Source organism: Dicentrarchus labrax, unplaced genomic scaffold (genome assembly GCF_905237075.1).
Source record: "Dicentrarchus labrax unplaced genomic scaffold, dlabrax2021, whole genome shotgun sequence".
In the NCBI taxonomy this organism is placed as follows: Eukaryota; Metazoa; Chordata; class Actinopteri; family Moronidae; genus Dicentrarchus; species Dicentrarchus labrax.
The window spans coordinates 10,569,100-10,586,194 of NW_026136704.1; the positions used below are offsets into that span (position 1 = coordinate 10,569,100).

General features: G+C 38.8%; 1 protein-coding gene across 5 annotated transcripts in view; it reads right to left on the bottom strand.

The window, feature by feature from the left end:
• lsamp (limbic system associated membrane protein) overlaps positions 1 to 17,095 on the bottom strand; it is a 1,177,706-nt gene that overhangs the window by 389,500 nt on the left and 771,111 nt on the right. The gene's annotated exons all lie outside the window — the stretch shown is intronic.

Consider the following 17,095-nt stretch of genomic DNA (forward strand, 5'->3'; position numbering starts at 1 on the left):
CGAAAGGTTGTAGAATGAAATTTTGATATGGTTACCTTTATGCTAACAAAATAAAAAATGATAAATGAGTCATATTAAATGTAACTTATTTGTATGATGAATTTTTGATGAAGAATTTAACATTCTCACAGCCTGAGGGAAGAAGTGGAAACCTCTGTACCATTTCCCAGATGGCAGCAGGGTAAACATGCTGTGGCTGTGGCAGGGGAACTGTCTTTTCATATCGTTTGGGCTCTGCGCAGGCACCTCACCTTACCAATATCACTAATGCTGGGTAGCAGAGTACCGATGCTGGGTGGTTTTAATTACCCGCTTCAGAGTCCTCCTGTGCTTTGACGTGGAAATCCCATGACAGTTTGTGAGGTCCTCTATTATCTGGTCTCAGTATTCCGTCTGTGTAGCAGTTTTGCATCTAACATTTCAGTTGACAACTAGGGATGTCCCAATCCAATCTCAAAGATCTGTATGATCAATGCATATCATGCGGTGTTGAGCCCAACCTGATCATTTGCTTTATGTCAGCTGTCATATAGGTGTTTTTTTTTTTTTTACTGACAAAGCTTTAATGCTTAGCAACACAATACGTCTTACCTTTGCTTAGAGTTGTACCCACCACTTTTTCTAATCTGTTACCCACCAGAGAGAAGACTCCTCATGTTTCACTCACTTATGCCATGGTCAATGTTAAAGAGCCTATATCAGATCGATCCCTGCTCTTTGTCCAGTGGCATCCTAAATGAACACTTTCACCTGTCAGGTGATGATACCACGTTTTTTTATTCAGGTTGTGCCTGGTTGAGCTACAGGGATGACTATACATCAGAAATCCATCCTATTCTAGCTGAGTCTGTTTTGGATCTTTATGAAGTAGTCAGAGTGTTCTTCACTGGGACGGTTCAAAATAACATTTCAATAATCTCACATTGAATACAAAGGAAAACAGTCTATGTTTCTGTACTATTGTAAACCTAAAACAACATGTGAGAACTGAGTTACTGTTGATCTGACCAAAAGTGACATGGTTACACTAACAGGCTCTGTCTCTACTTGAATGGACATCCATTCTGCTGGGTCCAGAGAGCTGGGTCAGTACCAGCATCGATTGAGGTACTACATGAGTAGATAACATTCAGACAAGAAACTGCATTTCAACAGTCAACTTCCCATGTTTCTCTCATTCTGTCGATCTGATCAGTGGTGATAGTTCAGTCAGTGAATCTCACTCAGTGAAAGACATTCCTGAACACACTGCAGGTTCCCAGACAGATCGGAGTCTGTCCAGAGGGTTTCAGTGGGATATCAGACAGTCAGCTGTGGACAACTAATCTGATTTAAAGCCTCTCAACAATGGTGACGTGGAGGAATCAGCTTTCACCTCACTCTTCAGTATAATTAGACATCATTAACAAAACAGCTTTAAACATGTAGAAATTAAGAGGTTGTCAACTAAAATGGTTGAGTCAAGAGTAAGGTTGAGGGTCCTTGTAAAATGTAAGAGTGCACTTTGTAAAAGATGTGCAGCATTGCAGAGAGCTTTTATCTACACAATGAGTTTAAATTGGCAGGATTTCAACCACTCACAAAAAGCATACGATTTTCATCCATCACATGACATCACTATCCTGATCAGATGAAAAAAAGTCTCCTCTAATGACCTGATTAATTCATCTGAGCACCAGGAACAGGATTTATTTCCCAATGATAATGATATGATCTATTTCATCTATCTAAGAAACATATTATTAACACATAATCAATAAGTAATGGTAAAATAATCATATGTCATATGTTAAATATATTTGTTTAAGATGCAGCTCATACCTTAGATTGACCACATTAGATTGACCACACAAGCCAATTGAGTTGTATTATGTTGTGTGTGAGCTCATTGAGTGAAGCATGTTCGCTGCTTTCAGTTTTAACCTATAACCTTTATATGGGCGCTTCTTTGGAAACAAGAGAAGTGACTGAAAGTCTCTGAATGTGTGTATGTGTATATGTGTGTTTTAATTGGTTTTTGAGAATTGCTAGACTTGATTATAAGTGCAAACTCTTAAGTAAACTAATGCGGATCTGGCTGAGAACAAATGGTGAAAGCTGAATAGAAGAAGACTTGCTAACATAACTGGACAAACACTGAAAAATGTAAATTAGATGATGAATAACATTTTGACAGTCTAAAGCATTTATTCTCACAGAGAGAAAAGGAAACCTTCAATCGACATTACTCATGGAGGCGATAAGAGAAAAGCAGTAACTGGTTTCCTTCCTCTCAAACTTTCCAAGTGAAAAGCAAAATAGATGACTTTTAAAAGGAGTCTTAATTCAGCTATCACGTTACATCTAAATATGTCTACAACAATCTTGGTTCCTGTTTATTGTTGTGGTTCAAATAGCTGATCCTTCATCGTCTACAAAATGCATTCCTATACAGTTGGTGCAAACTCAATTACTGTAATGTTTTTTGAAGTGCAGTCAGCCTTGTGTGGCCTCTTTATTGAGGGTCTGTTTCATCTCCCTCTCTAATGCTGCCACCCCAGGGCTCTGCTGGATTACATGTATTTACAGCTGCTCAATGAGCTTTTACACTTCAATTCACCAAGGAGGACGAGGCCTCCGGACTTCATCACATATCCTTCATTTAAACACATAGAGGAAACATCATTATGCTGCTAATAAACAGCTTGAAGTCATGTTTATGAACTAATGTTAGAGTTAATCACTAAGAGACAAAACACACACTCAGAAAACCAGTCTTGATATGCAATCAGCTAATCAATTACTTATGGCTGAACTATTGGCCAACAACAGCCTTCTCACATATCCAGTAGACACAGAACAACACAAGCAGCTGGAGTTGTTATGTTTGAGGATTTTTATTCCTCATAGTGCTAGAATTTGCTTAAACTAACGAGCCAAAATCTGCCTAGATGAGTCCCGCTCCATCAAAAAGCAAGTGTCTGCATGTGTTGGTGGATTGATGCCTCAGAGCAGGTAGATAATAAAGACTCCCATTTAAACAATAAACCACAGGAGACTGTTTTAATAGTTATATGATAGTGCCTTGCACTGTAACTTGAAAGGCAGAGTGGTAAGAATATTATTTCATGAGAAGGTGTCATAAATGATCAGAGACGAGTATGTGTAGTCAGCTCCACAGGTTGTCATGTTTAAACCTCCATCACTGCATATGTCAGTCTTGTATCTCACCTTTGGGACACACTGTGGCTCTTAGCTCCCTCACTGTTCCCATCATGGCCTCTCCTGCTGTCACAGGCTAACCCTTTTCCTTTCCCATGGCTAGAGGCTGTTAATGCCACTCAGTTGCTTTAATATTGGAAATCTATATGCCAGCCAGCTGACTAACCTCTGGCAATATAGCAGTGTGTGTAGCTGTGTAGGTGCGTAACCTTGGCAGTGGATTGTGTTGTGTTGCTCTCTCTCCTGGCCTCCTGCCTGCTGTGTCTCTCTCTACACCTCTTTGTGGGTCACATGCACTCCTGGAGTCTCTCCTCACACTGCCAGCATGACACATAACATTAAAACAACAGACCCTGATACCAAACAACCTGTAGAAAGTGAAGCTTGGGTGGTACACATAGTGTGTCTTTACACCTGCCACAGCACGGACAGCTACAGTAATACAGTTGCCCAACACAAGAACACAGTCAGTAACATGATATACACCTCTTTCGTTCATGCTGGGTGCAACAGCATTTAGAGACACAATGTTGAGCAAGATAGCAGAGAACTGCCTATAAAGAAAGTAATGGAACATTTCAAACAGTAAAAGCAGAAGCAAAAGGCATCGGCAGAATATGAACTACAGCAGAAATAAATGAGGTTGATGAATTTCCAGCAGCCTTTTTAGAGACAGCAGATATACAATCAGAAGCCTTTATGTTCAAACATTTTCACTCCTCATTGCTAAAGCAACAATATGTGAAGCCCTCAGGCGGCTGGAAGCTGCCAATGAGTCAGGAACAATAGGGCGCTGGATGTTTCTCAGTGTGTGTGTGTTTGTATTTCACATTAAGCTGTTTCATCTCCTCCCACCTCTCATCCCTCCAACAATCCCTCTCTCCACCCCTGCTCTCTCTCTCTCCATTAGGGAGCTGGCAGCTCTGATCAGGTGATGCTGAACTTAACTCATTTCCTGTGGGAATTGATGGCCACATTTAATCAAATGGTCAGAAGCTAATGGGTTTAGTGGGGCTTGGGGGCGGGGCCAGAGTGCACCAACTCAGGTCAACATCAGATAGCAAAGATAAGTGAGCGTGGACGTACCTCCTGGTGAAACACTTGGTGCAGGGCAGAGAAACAATGTCCACCTCTGGAAACAAATTCCGGTTTTGGAATCACATGGGAAATTGAAATTGATGAAATTCCGCCTCGACTTATTGAAACAAAAAGTCAATCAAACCTTTGCTTTAGAAGGCTTTATAAGTTTGGGGTAATGTGAGTAGTTTCACCACTGATATCTAAAACAGTAGTTTTACATGTTGTGTATTACTTTGCTGCTAAATTGATTTCAATTTATTGTAAATTGATTACAATTTCAGTTGTACAAACAGATTTTATCTGAGGGGACAATACAGTGGACCACCACCACCCTCTGCTTTTAGAAAAAAAAGGCCAACAGCAGATTACAAGAAGGGCATTCATGCAGGGATCTATGTGGAGGCTTTTGTTGTGAAGACAAGCCATGAGGAGAAACCGAGATCAAACAGCACACAACAGTTCTCTCCTCACACTAAGTGAAAATGAAACTGCTGCAGAATTAATGGATGGATGGGTGATCATGTGAATGCAGATTATATACATTTTCTGAAGACAGAACTGCATTGATTTCAGATTTTGTCCTTGGACAGGGCACAATGTTAACTGTACTCAGCTCCATTAGTATGAACTAACTGAAGTAAATGACATATTTAATAGTTGGCAGTACATTTCTAAAAAGGAAACAACATCCACATTCCTCTACAGTCTGATCATGTCAGGAGTGTGTTACTGCAGTTAATCATTACAGGAACACAGACAGACTGGACAACCTTCAACACAGCTCAACACAAATGTCTGAAGACAGATGAGAATAAGAGGGACGGAGGAGGTGGAAAGAAGAACAGAGGGAGAGAGGAGGATGAGAAACAGGAATGATAAAAGATGAGAAAACACCCCTTCATCAGTCTGATCCACATAATGTTTCCTGTCCAATCAAGTTGAAAATCTTTCCTCTGACCTACAAGCCTGCTCTCTCTCCTACAGCACCTCTCCATTTAATTTGCTGTGAAAGTGCTGATTATCCAAATTGAAAACCATCATCTGTTATTACAACATTGAGCTTTTTAACATAAAATGTCTCTGCAGGAGGAGGACACAGTGAATACTCTGATACGACTTGATGATGTGGGGTAACAAAGTAACAAAACTCCCGGACATCCCATTGTACAAACAGTCAAGCACAGGACCATTTAACCTCTGTTAATGTTACTTTACTGATGTGTTTTTCTTATGATTGTTACGGCCCTGGCCGTATTATTAGTATTATGTTATGGTATTGGTTCCGTCTGTGGTGTGTGTTGGTGTTTTTTGTCCCTGTTCCTCTGCAGGAGTGTGCAGCCTGTCGATTGTAGATCTTTGACGGCAACCCGTAGGTCAGCGCTGAGTGGTCCATGCCGTGGGCTCGGCTGGTGGAGTGTCACCTGCTGGTTGGTTCTCCCAGGGAGCCGCAACATCCGCCGGGGATTCAAAACGCCGCACCACACCGAAGCTCTTCGACAGAACCTTCAGCAGCAGCATCCTTCTGTCCTCGGTTTTAGAGCATCCTTCTGTCCTCGGTTGTAGAGTGTGTGTTGTTGCGATAGAGTGAACTGTTACGATCTTAGTAGATAGTGTTTTTGTATGATTGTGTTTAGTGAGTATCGTAAGGGTGAGCTGCCATTTTCTTTGTACTACTTTTCTCCTGTTTTTCATTAGGATAGGGAGTTAGGTTTAGTAACTGTATTTTATTTATATTGCATAGGGATTAGTAAGGATTTTTGTTTAAGGAAGTTAGCCCTGTTTTGTTTGTTGTTTTGGCCTTGGTTCACCCTGAAGTTTGTTGTTTAGTCTTTGTTGCACTTTGTTTCACCTGTTTGTAAATAAATCACATCACTTGATAGTTAACAGTGTGTTAGTTGTTCGTTTGGGAATCGGGGTAGGATTATTAGGTTCATTTTTCATCACACATTTATGTGGCGCTCCTTCCCCCTAGACAGGGGCGTAACAATGATGTTGTAATGTTGATATGATTAACGTAGATTACTGTAGAAACTGTAGATCTCTCTGAGACAACCTCTTTTATGCAGAACTCCAAATACTTCAACTTACTTCCTATTAATGGTAATTTTGGTTGTAGTTATTCATTTAATTATTCACCTGAACTTCAAATCATAAGTTTAGTATATTTATGAGACTGACTCAATCAATTATTACTATTTTTTCCCTTATTTAATGGTGATAGCCCAATTAACTTTAATATTAATTACAGTTATTATTTATTATCTTTTGATAATTAATCAACTTTGATAGCCAAGATTAATTGATTGCACCAACACAGTCAGTGTGGGAAAACCATGGAGATAAAGGTTGTACCAATGATGGTAATAGCACTGGTCGAATCACTGATCCTCGGGTTTCAGGTTAAGGATCCTCTTCATAACCTTTCACACCATCTGTGTCACTATTGATTCATATCAATCTATCAATCAACTACAACCAAATCTGATTCAGTGCTCAGAAAGTGAACTGCCGTTGACCCTGAATCTATAATCCTCTGTATAAACATGAATCAGTGTAGATTATTATTGAATGGAAGTCTGGGTTGAGATCATTGAGTGTTTCTGAAGACTGATCTCATTGTTACCGACTAATAAATGAAAGTAGAGGAGTGCTGCTCGGTCAGCATCTTCTGTTTCTCCATTTATTCAACAAAGCCCTGAAGAATCTCATACAGACAGTATAATGGCTCTGTTGTGGTTAGAGCACTTAAGTGAACTGTTTTTGAACATTGTGTGGTTTAAAACAACCAAAAAATAGCAGAATGCTGAAAAAAGAGAGCACAGTATCTGTAAAATAAATTGATTATCTGTTTGGGTGTCAACGTTTGGTATGGACCAGAATTTGAGCTGCCTTGAGGTCAATCTGTTCACCTGTCTGCCTCACATTTGTATGAAAATATATATACATCACCAAAACCATTAAGGTTGTAAACGATCTGATGAAGCTGATTGTGGAGTGTTAGTGCTGCCCGAGAAGTGTATATTAGTACAGGGATCAATGTATGCTCCCCACTCAAAGAAATCACTTCTTGGCCAAAAACGTAAAAAAAAAAAACTACCCACAAATACTGTGTTTTACCCAGTGAGGCATTTGTATTAAATAGTATCCAAATGTACAGGTTAAAGCAGTGTGGTTCGGTACCACAGATATATCAAACATGTGCACCAATAATAGAGTAGTTTTCTATGAGTTTGAATGGAAATTATTTGAGCCAGTAGACACTGACACTAACAATGATCTTAGTATTCACTGTATGCTTCATCTGCTTCTTCAGACCAGGACATACAGAACCTTTCAGACATTCAACCATGAACTCTGCAGCCTTTCATAAGTCGCCCACACGTTCAGTGAATCACTCATTGTTGGACAACCTGACTTGGTGTGTGTGTGTGTGTGTGTGTGTCTGTGTGTATGTGTGTCTGTATGCATGCTTTCACCCATTGCTGCTCTGGGTGTACTACACTAAAGAAGGTCTCAGAGGACACTCTGTGCTTCCTGTTCATCTCTGGGAAATCTTAAATAATGAGTCTCTTCATGAATATATTGAATAAATATCAGAAACATGTCTTATGTGGGAAGAGCTGTTGACAACCATTGTCTGGATTTTATATGGTCTTCTCTAATCACTCCTGTTCAGTTTAAGGTCTTCACCTCTGCTCTGAACAGTCAGAGGTTAAATAAATGAATACACACAATTGCACAGAGTATATATAAGTTTATCTGTGACAAATACTATTTTTGTCCAGTCTTACACACAAACACTGAAGTCCATGACCTCTTAATCCTTTATGACCTGTATTCACTTCTGACTTGATTCCAGAGGGAAGAGACAGAAAGCTCTACAACTCTCCTCTACTCTGCAGGACTACAGTATTTATTATCTCTGGGCAGATGATTTCAACTTGGCTTCAGTTTGTTAGCCTCGAGGGCCTGCAGGTGTTGGTTCTATAAATGTTATTTTTCTGTCCATGGGGTGTTGGTTGGCTGTTTCCTCTGGTTTCTCAAGTCTTTTAACAATGACTTTTACTGGAGATAGATGGTAGATCAATAGATAATTCTCTCATCTCTGTGGTATCAAAAAGCTTTTATGTTTTCCTTCTTTTAGCATCGTTTGTTCTTCTTCTTTTTATTTTTGTACAATTGAATATCTCTGCCACACATACATCTGTGAACCTAATGCCTCTACAAGCAGTGTTAAACAAAAATACAAAACGATAGTGAGGTTTTACAGTAAAAATCAAAAAGAGATACAGGAGACGAACAGGAGAGAAAAAAATAACATTGAATAAAACATTGAGAGAGTGACTGTGACTGGGCTCAAACCAATTGTGTTTGACTTGAACAAACATACCATGACACTGGTCCAGGTGGGAGGAATAGTGTTTTAATTGAACAAGGTCAATAGTGTTATTAGACTAAGGGTTCTACTGCTGTGGATCAATACATATTGTTATTGTATACATACAGTTGTCAGCACGTGAAGCTGTGAAATGACATCTGATTTCAATTATTTCCACACAGGGTTCATTGCCTTGTACAGGACAATTTTGTATAGATGAGATATTAATAAGCCTTGCTTCATCAATATCTTTACCTGTGAGTATTTTTTTTCAGTATCAAAGATAGTGATGCAGCAGGTGGAGCCCCTTGTAAAAGGGAAATTAATTCATCAACTTCAAGCTTCAGCCTGAATGTGTTCTAAATAATGTCATATTATTGTTAAATATGATATAAATGAGCACAGTATTTAAAAAGACTGGTGTGATATTAAAACAAGTAAGTCAACAGGACAAACCACCAGCAAAAATAAAAAAAACAAACTGCTTATTTATATATGACTATATAAAAAAAATTATTGGAATATGAGCCTTAAAATGTTGAAGTAAGTGTGAAATATTTTATAAATGCTGATAACAATTACAACTGACGGCCTTTTATTGCAGATTCCATCTCCAGTGAAAATGGTAAAATGTCAGAGGTTGAATGAGGTTTAGCACAGAGAAACAGCTTAGTCCCGCCAGGCTGAGAGCAGAAGGACCTGGCATATAGATGAGACAGGATCGCACCAAGTGGGAGATTCTGCAACATTGATATTAATAATGGAGTATTTTAGGGGCTGTGCAGGGCTACACAAGACAAGGCAGACATGCAATGCATCCAGATTTCATTAGGATGCTTCAGACCTGAACATAGTGGCTTCCCAGGGACAATATTAAAACAGCAGCGGTCTCAATTAGAGACCACCACTTTACATTCTTAGTGAATGACAGAACATTGATCCTCACAGGAGGCTAAATGTGATTGGACTAAGCATGTCACAATACCAGAAATTTAGTAGTCGATAACAGTACCAGTGAAATTTCAGTAAGAAAGAACACGGTACTGTAGTAAAATGAAAACTGTAATGTTTTCAGAAGGTTGGCAATTTTATCACTTGTATTATTCTAATCATCCAATTATAATGAAAGAATAGGGTTGTTATTATAAAATGCATTGCTTTTAGAGGGGTATTGCACAAAAGCAGAATAAAGAAATCCAGGATAATTGAGCAAGCGTGGCTTGACCTAGCCTGCTCGGCGCATCCTGGCTTAATTGGTTGGACGTTTGCCGAGCCAGGTTGAAAAGGCGTGGCTATGTTAAGCCAGGTGTAGATAGTCGGGATAAGTACGTGTTCACGGCATACTGAAATAGACCTTGCGATCACTCACAGAATCACCGATGGGAACATGGATAAGAGTCATGCTTCATATTTCATGGCCGCTGAACAACAGCTCCTGATGGAGTTCTATGAAGAGGTGGAAGATATAAGAAAAAAAGGCAATACCAATGCCATAATTAAAGAAAGAGAGAAAGCCTGTCAGACAATAGCGGACCGGCTTAATCCTTAAGTAGTCCAAAACTGTACAATTAATAAACAGTGCTCCACTGGAACTGTCATAATTAGGCTACAATTAAAGGACTAAAGGAGTTACTTTAAGTCCACTAATCAACTGTTGTACACTTTGCTTTAAATGTGGCAAGTAGAGGTGCATGTTACTTAAATGTAGAGTATGATTAAGTGCAAACAATTCATAAAGAACAAACTTGTCTGGCCATAAAAAGACCTGGCAGCAAGTTACATTAAAAATGTTAAAAAAGTTAAATACAAGACCATTTTGCAGGCTGGTAAGTGACTTTAAAGTAGATAACAGTGAATAGATTAGGTGTCTGCTGACATGTTGAATGTCTGTATGATTGTAGCAGTTTAAAAAAAAACCCATAGAACTGGCACAGGGGGCAGCCCACCAAGCCAGGATATGTGCTGTAAATGGTTCCTTTATTGAGGTTCTCTGCATCCCCAACAGAATAAAGGAAGCTCCCACTTGCAAACCATCTCAATTTAACACAGACCATCTGTGGTACATTGAGAGCATGGCTTCCTGCCGTCTGGTGCTGTATTTTTGGACCCAGCAGCCTACATAAATATCTTAGTCCATCACCTGAGAATCTGTATCTCTCAATGAGACAGTCATCTCCAACGGCCAATTGTTCTGACCTGTCCCGGAAGACTCTTTCATGCCTAAATGCTCGTCTGAGGATTAGGGCTTCCTCATCCAGTACATCCTCTAAGAAAGGGCAAGCCATTATGAAGAGGGAACAGGTGATAGATAGATAGATAGATAGATAGATAGATAGATAGATAGATAGATAGATAGATAGATAGATAGATAGATAGATAGATAGATAGATAGATAGATAGATAGATAGATAGATAGATAGATAGATAGATAGATATTCCTTTATTTGTCCCACAGTGGGGAAATTCCAATGTAACCGCAGCAAAGTGTAAACAGTAACAGTATAAATAAACAGTAAGAGTAGGGAAATAATAAAAACCACTATGTAATAGATGTATGTATACTATATTTCCCTTGTCACAGATTGAACACTGAAAACACCTTTGCAACTTCATCAGCTGTGTTTTGTAATCTCAATTACTGCAATAAAACCCATATTTATGAAACCTCTGACGGCATTTTGACAAGCAGTCTTCATTAGCATAGCAATATAACACTTGTTCTGAGTAATAATACTAACACTTGAATCAATATAAAAAGACTGTTGCAATTACAAACAGCCAACAGATTTAAATGAAATGCGAAATTACAATATATATGTAATATTTTAATGCAGGATAATTAAAATGATGCAACATACTTAGAAAGACCATGGACACGCTGTAAAACACATTAATTCCTCACAGGATCGACGGTGGAAATACAGGTGAATCACTAGGATTAATCTTAGCCTGGCTGTTAGCCTGGTCTGGAGCCGGCTAGCTGCAAAGAATAAATCACCATAGTAACTTGGCCGGGATAAGTTTGACCTGCTTTCATGCAACCGACTTGAGGCTAAATTCAGCCAGGATAACCAACATATCCCAGCTTATTCCCTTATCTTGGTTTTGTGCAATACCCCTCAGGGTTCACGTTCAACTGTTGTCATAGTAGCATGAAGTGTGCAGGTGTAGGCACACCTCCTGGAAGAAGTGTGTGGATTAGCTGTGTCTCATTTGCATTTAAAGAGACAGGCACTCAAAACCGACTGTTTTGAACAGGGCTGTTTTTAAAATACATTGCTTTAAGCTGGTGTAATGGAGAAAATATGCAAAAAAGACTGCACATTGTTGTTGTTGTTGTTGTTGCATTGAATTGTGAGGCTGAACTATTGTAATTTACAGGTTTTTCTCAGTTCGTAGAAGACTGAGATGTTTCAAACACAATTTATATTTAGTAGCCAGCAGAACAGATATTGACCTCAAGCAATGTTAGCTGGTCCAACACTTGATGATTCTCTTTATTTCTGCAGATATGAGTTGTGGTTTCCATCATCATCACTCATGCTGTCTGTTGTCATCATGAATATTCGTGTGTGTAGTACTGTTTCAGTGAATGGCCACTCTGTGGAGTCTCTGTCATCCAGCCATCAATCGACAAGACAAGTGTCATGTTGGAGTCAACTGTAAAGTCTGTGAATTATTCTGTATTTTATTAATGGAAGCACAGTGGGCATATCTTTGATTATCTTCAGCAAACCATTTAAGTTGATTGCCGTCCAATAATATTGATGAGTTAATTAAAACAAAGTAAAAAGATTACCCAATCTATTTTCTCAGTAAAAAAACTAAATGTTAATACATATGGCAGTAAATGTCACACCTTTGTTTTGAACTATGTTCTTCACTTGGGAGAGGCTCACCTAAAAAGGCCAGAAATCCCTCAAACTCCTCTGTGTATGTTGTCGCTCTGCTTGGTTAAAGACACTTTGTGATGCACAGCAAAAACCCATTTCAGTCTAAATATGGCAATATGTCTGACAAGGCAGAGTACAGACTACTAGGTGATTAAACATCTGTCATCCACAACAGCTTGTTGTCTGTATGAAGACCTTTCCTTTCAGTTGACTCACTCCTTACAGACTTCTACAAGTGAAATCTGAGGGAAATGCTGCATTCTGTCATTAAAGATCCAATGTGTGTGCCCTGATTACATCTTACATAACCACCACAACACTGTCACTAAATAAACCTCACACACATCTGTATTCCTGTGCACAGGACTCTTCTACAGCTTCATGTTCTACATTTCTCTCTTATCATCATTTGTTCAGACAAACTTATCAGCCATGTTTGGATAATGAGCCCCCCTGTCAGTTGGCTCCAGAGGTACCCCTTCATAAATCAGTCTGTACTCATGGTATGGGGAACTCTTGTGAGAGCACGGCTCTGCTTGCCAGGCCTGTACTCCCTGTGCACTCGTCCTTCTCAACAACCAACTGTCTGTCCAGCTGTCACCATGCAGTCTGTTCCTGCTCAAAACTGAACATTTAGTTATTGAAATGATCGAGTAAAGAGGAACTAACATCCTGAAAATGAAACAGCATTTGAAATGAAAAAAAGAAAAAGATATACCAAGGTCTGTGTGTGTTATTTAACATAATATTCAAGTATTCATCAAAAAAGTTAAATTTGCAGAGAATAGTTTGTGTGTGTGTGTGTGTGTGTGTGTGTGTGTGTGTGTGTGTGTGGGTGTGGGTGTAGTCGAGCTGTTGATAACCTGGAGGAGGATCCTTCTAATATTTCCACCACACTTCATTTGTCCTGTTAATTAACACCTAATCAGCAGACTTAAAGGACTTAAGAACCACATGCAACATTTTGATTGGTCCATTTAAAGGCTTACGGCTGATATCAGACTCACTGCACTACTGGTAGCAAACAATTGCTTTCCTATTTCTTTTTCTTTGTCACTTATTTTATACTTTGAACAGCTTTGTTATATTCTTCAAAAAATAATTAAAAAGGCATTCCTCTTATGAATCAGCCTTGTGTATTGTGTTTGTTCAAGATAAATTGCCTCCAATGTTTGGTGTCCTTCCATCCAAATACATACTAGACCAGTTCACCCTGAGTACTGGATGAGACAACGATTGCTTTTTTTTGAGAGCAGGTGTGTTAAAACACATCACTTATAGAAAGCCTTCAGTGCTGCTGTTTTTCTGCAGAACACACCTCACAATGTAACAACACAAAGTGGCCCACAAAGGACTCCCTTTCAGCTCAAAATTTCATTCAAAAATCACATTTTAACATCAGCTACTCGGAATAAACTTGTGAAAGATCATCCAAACCAGCTTCAAGTCTTCAAATTATCCTGTAATTTATTTTGTGTTGCACTTTCAATCAGCTGAATAGCTATCATCTACAGTGTCTAAATATCTATTTTTTTTTTATATATAACAGATACTGCAAATCCTGGGAAACGTATTTTTCTCTCATCATCTCTTCTCAACTCCTCACCATTATATCTCATTTTCTGCTCCTCCTCAAAAAAAAAAAAAATTTTGCCAATGCCAACCCAAGTTTACTTATGAAAGACAATCTGAAAGAAGCATAATGGATGTGAGCTTCAGCAAGACTGAAGGAAGTAATGAAGAGACAGAGACAGAGAGAGTACAAACATGTGTGAGAGAGAATAACTAAATAAACACTGAGCACACTTTCCTCCAACATTCATTCAAAATTCTCCTTGTCTTTCTTCTCGCATGACTTTGTGGGTTTATTAGACATATATATTTGAGAGGGAATACATTTTCCACATTAGACAGATAACCATTTGTGTAAAAAAAAGTGAGAGTATCAAATCACCAGGATCAGTGTCACTATCACTGCCTCTGTAAGTCCAAATATAGTGCACTATAATTAATACCTAGAATACCTCTCTGTCTTTCTCCCCCTCTTGCTTCTCCTCTCAAGGTCCTATTATCTGTCTACTGCTCCTTTTGTTGTTTCCTATTTCAACTCAAAGTTACATCCTCAGACTGAAAACTGTCCTGGAGTCAGGAACATTCTGGCTTTAAAACAATTTCAGTGGGAAACACTTTTCAGCCCAGTGGGAAGCTGCCTGAGACCTCAGCTCTGCTCTCAGAGATTTGTGGAGATAAACTGGAAATAATTCAGTCAAGTCTTTTTTTCTTGGTGTTGAATTATTATTCTCCCTTATTTTCTGAATCCATGATTATTTATTTGGTGGTCTATTATTATCATCAGCTACCACCTTCTGTGATTGTGAAGCCATGCAGAACCATTTATTTACATGATCTGTTAAACTATTGACAGTTTGTGGTGATGTTTTTATATAAATATAAGTATTTGTAACTCAGGTGCATGAAGTGTATTTGTACAGTTTTTGTATTGTATGCAATATATATATTTCATGTAATTTTCACAATTATTTTGCTATTTAAATCAGGGAGAATATTCAGCACCTTGGACAGCACCTGAACACATTGTCCCAAAACTCTGTTGAATGAGCCTTCCTCTGAGACTGCATGCACTCTATTACCTCTACATTCTCTTTAGTATAGTTATTAACATCAATATTTGAGCTGCTCTCAGTACTGGAAAATACTTTCCAGACAAAAGCTGGTTCTTGCTGTTGTAGGCAGTACTCAAGAAATAAGCTCTATATGGCAACGTGTTTGTTACAAGTTGTCAAAATACTGTGAGTTTATCTATTTTTGCATCAGTTCCTCTTGTATGTGACAGAATAAAGAAACTGTGTGCTGCTGTGCCACAAATGCCACTCCTTTACCTCCCACACCTCCCTAGAACATATCAACCTACTGTACAGTATGTCAGCTTTCAGGTGACAATAAATAGATTTCACCAACTGTCAGGTTATTGACTACTGTATACTCTACCTACTGTAAAACCCAACAGTCATCTTCAACTAACACCAATCTCAACTTTGCTGACTTCATTTTCAAGAGAGACACTGGGTTTATTTCATTCAAAGCAGAAATAATAATTCAATGAGTTAGACAAAAGGAACACAGAACTTGAGACCTAATGGCCCTCTCAGCTATTCTCCATACAACCAAAGGGTCAAAGAAGGCTGTACAAGCCGAGCTGTCAAGATACACAGAGTAGAAGAAGCAATTTTCTATGTTTTGACCTTGAAAAAACCAAGTAGTGCTCTTATATTGATCAGGAACCTTTCTGAGGAAACTTACAAACTAACAAAAGGCTCCTTTCACAGTGAATTTGGCCTTTTGTTCGTCTGGGATCTGAGCTCTCTGACAGCACAGAGTATAGCTACGAGCTGCATCACAAATGCTATTTTAATGTCATAAATGTGTAGAAACAAAAGTCACTCACCTACATATTAATCACCAGATTATATATTTTATGTCCTCCATGTTTGCTGTGCATAGTCCCACACTATTTTGATATGTTAATAAAGCTGCAGCCAGTTCAGGGTGGATGGACAGTTGATGTCTCTGATGACCCTGGTATGCCTTAAAATACAGATTCTGTTACTGTTTGTTAATACATTAACAGCAGCAAAGCCCTTAAATCTTGACTCATCTTCCCATTTAGTCAATGCTGACTTTCTGTTGTGATTTCCAAATAATCCACATAACTAACATTTATCCGTGTTGGCAGGAGACGCAGTTCACACAGAGAATAATAAAATACAAGTCAATATCATCAGCATGAGTGGAAAGTAAGACTTTATATCAAACAACTGTAGTCAATACAACAGTGGTGGGCCTGTGCTTTGTTTTAGTTTAGTTGGCTTTATATAAGTGGGGGAGCTGGGCTGAACCTCCAGAGGGTTTTCCATCCACCCACTGTGCCTTAACCATCTGCTCCAGCTGAACACCAGTGGCAGGAAATCATAATAAGAAATGCATAAAAAAGAGTTAATCACAACATGATGGCAACATTTTAAAATACAGAATTATTATTTTAACAATTAGACTGGAAGACTTCAACTCTCAAGGCTACTTGCCAGTTATAGGGTTGCCATCTAGCTATTAATTGAATCAAAGTTGAAAACAATGCCAGGAAGAATCATGTTGTGCTAAGAGTGGTCAGCCATGCTAATAATGCTGACAGCAAGGGACACATTAAAGATGAAGAGTTGGTTGGAGCTTTGGAGCAATGAGGCTGTACAGGCTGGATGAAGTGTGTGATATCAATTTATCATGCTCATTTAGCTGCTGCACTCCCTTAGCTAAGGTCCATGTATGTGTGCTCACTGGACTCTGTGTGTAATGGATGTAATGGCTTTCTTATTGCAGATTGCAACATGGAGAGGAGAGAGAGAGGTTGTAGAGAGTAGAAGTGAACAGGTGAGTGTCAGGCTGTGGACTGACTGCTAATATTATTATTACAGTATATGTTCTAACTGTCACTCATATGTGTTAGACAGTTGAATCCCCTCGTGGA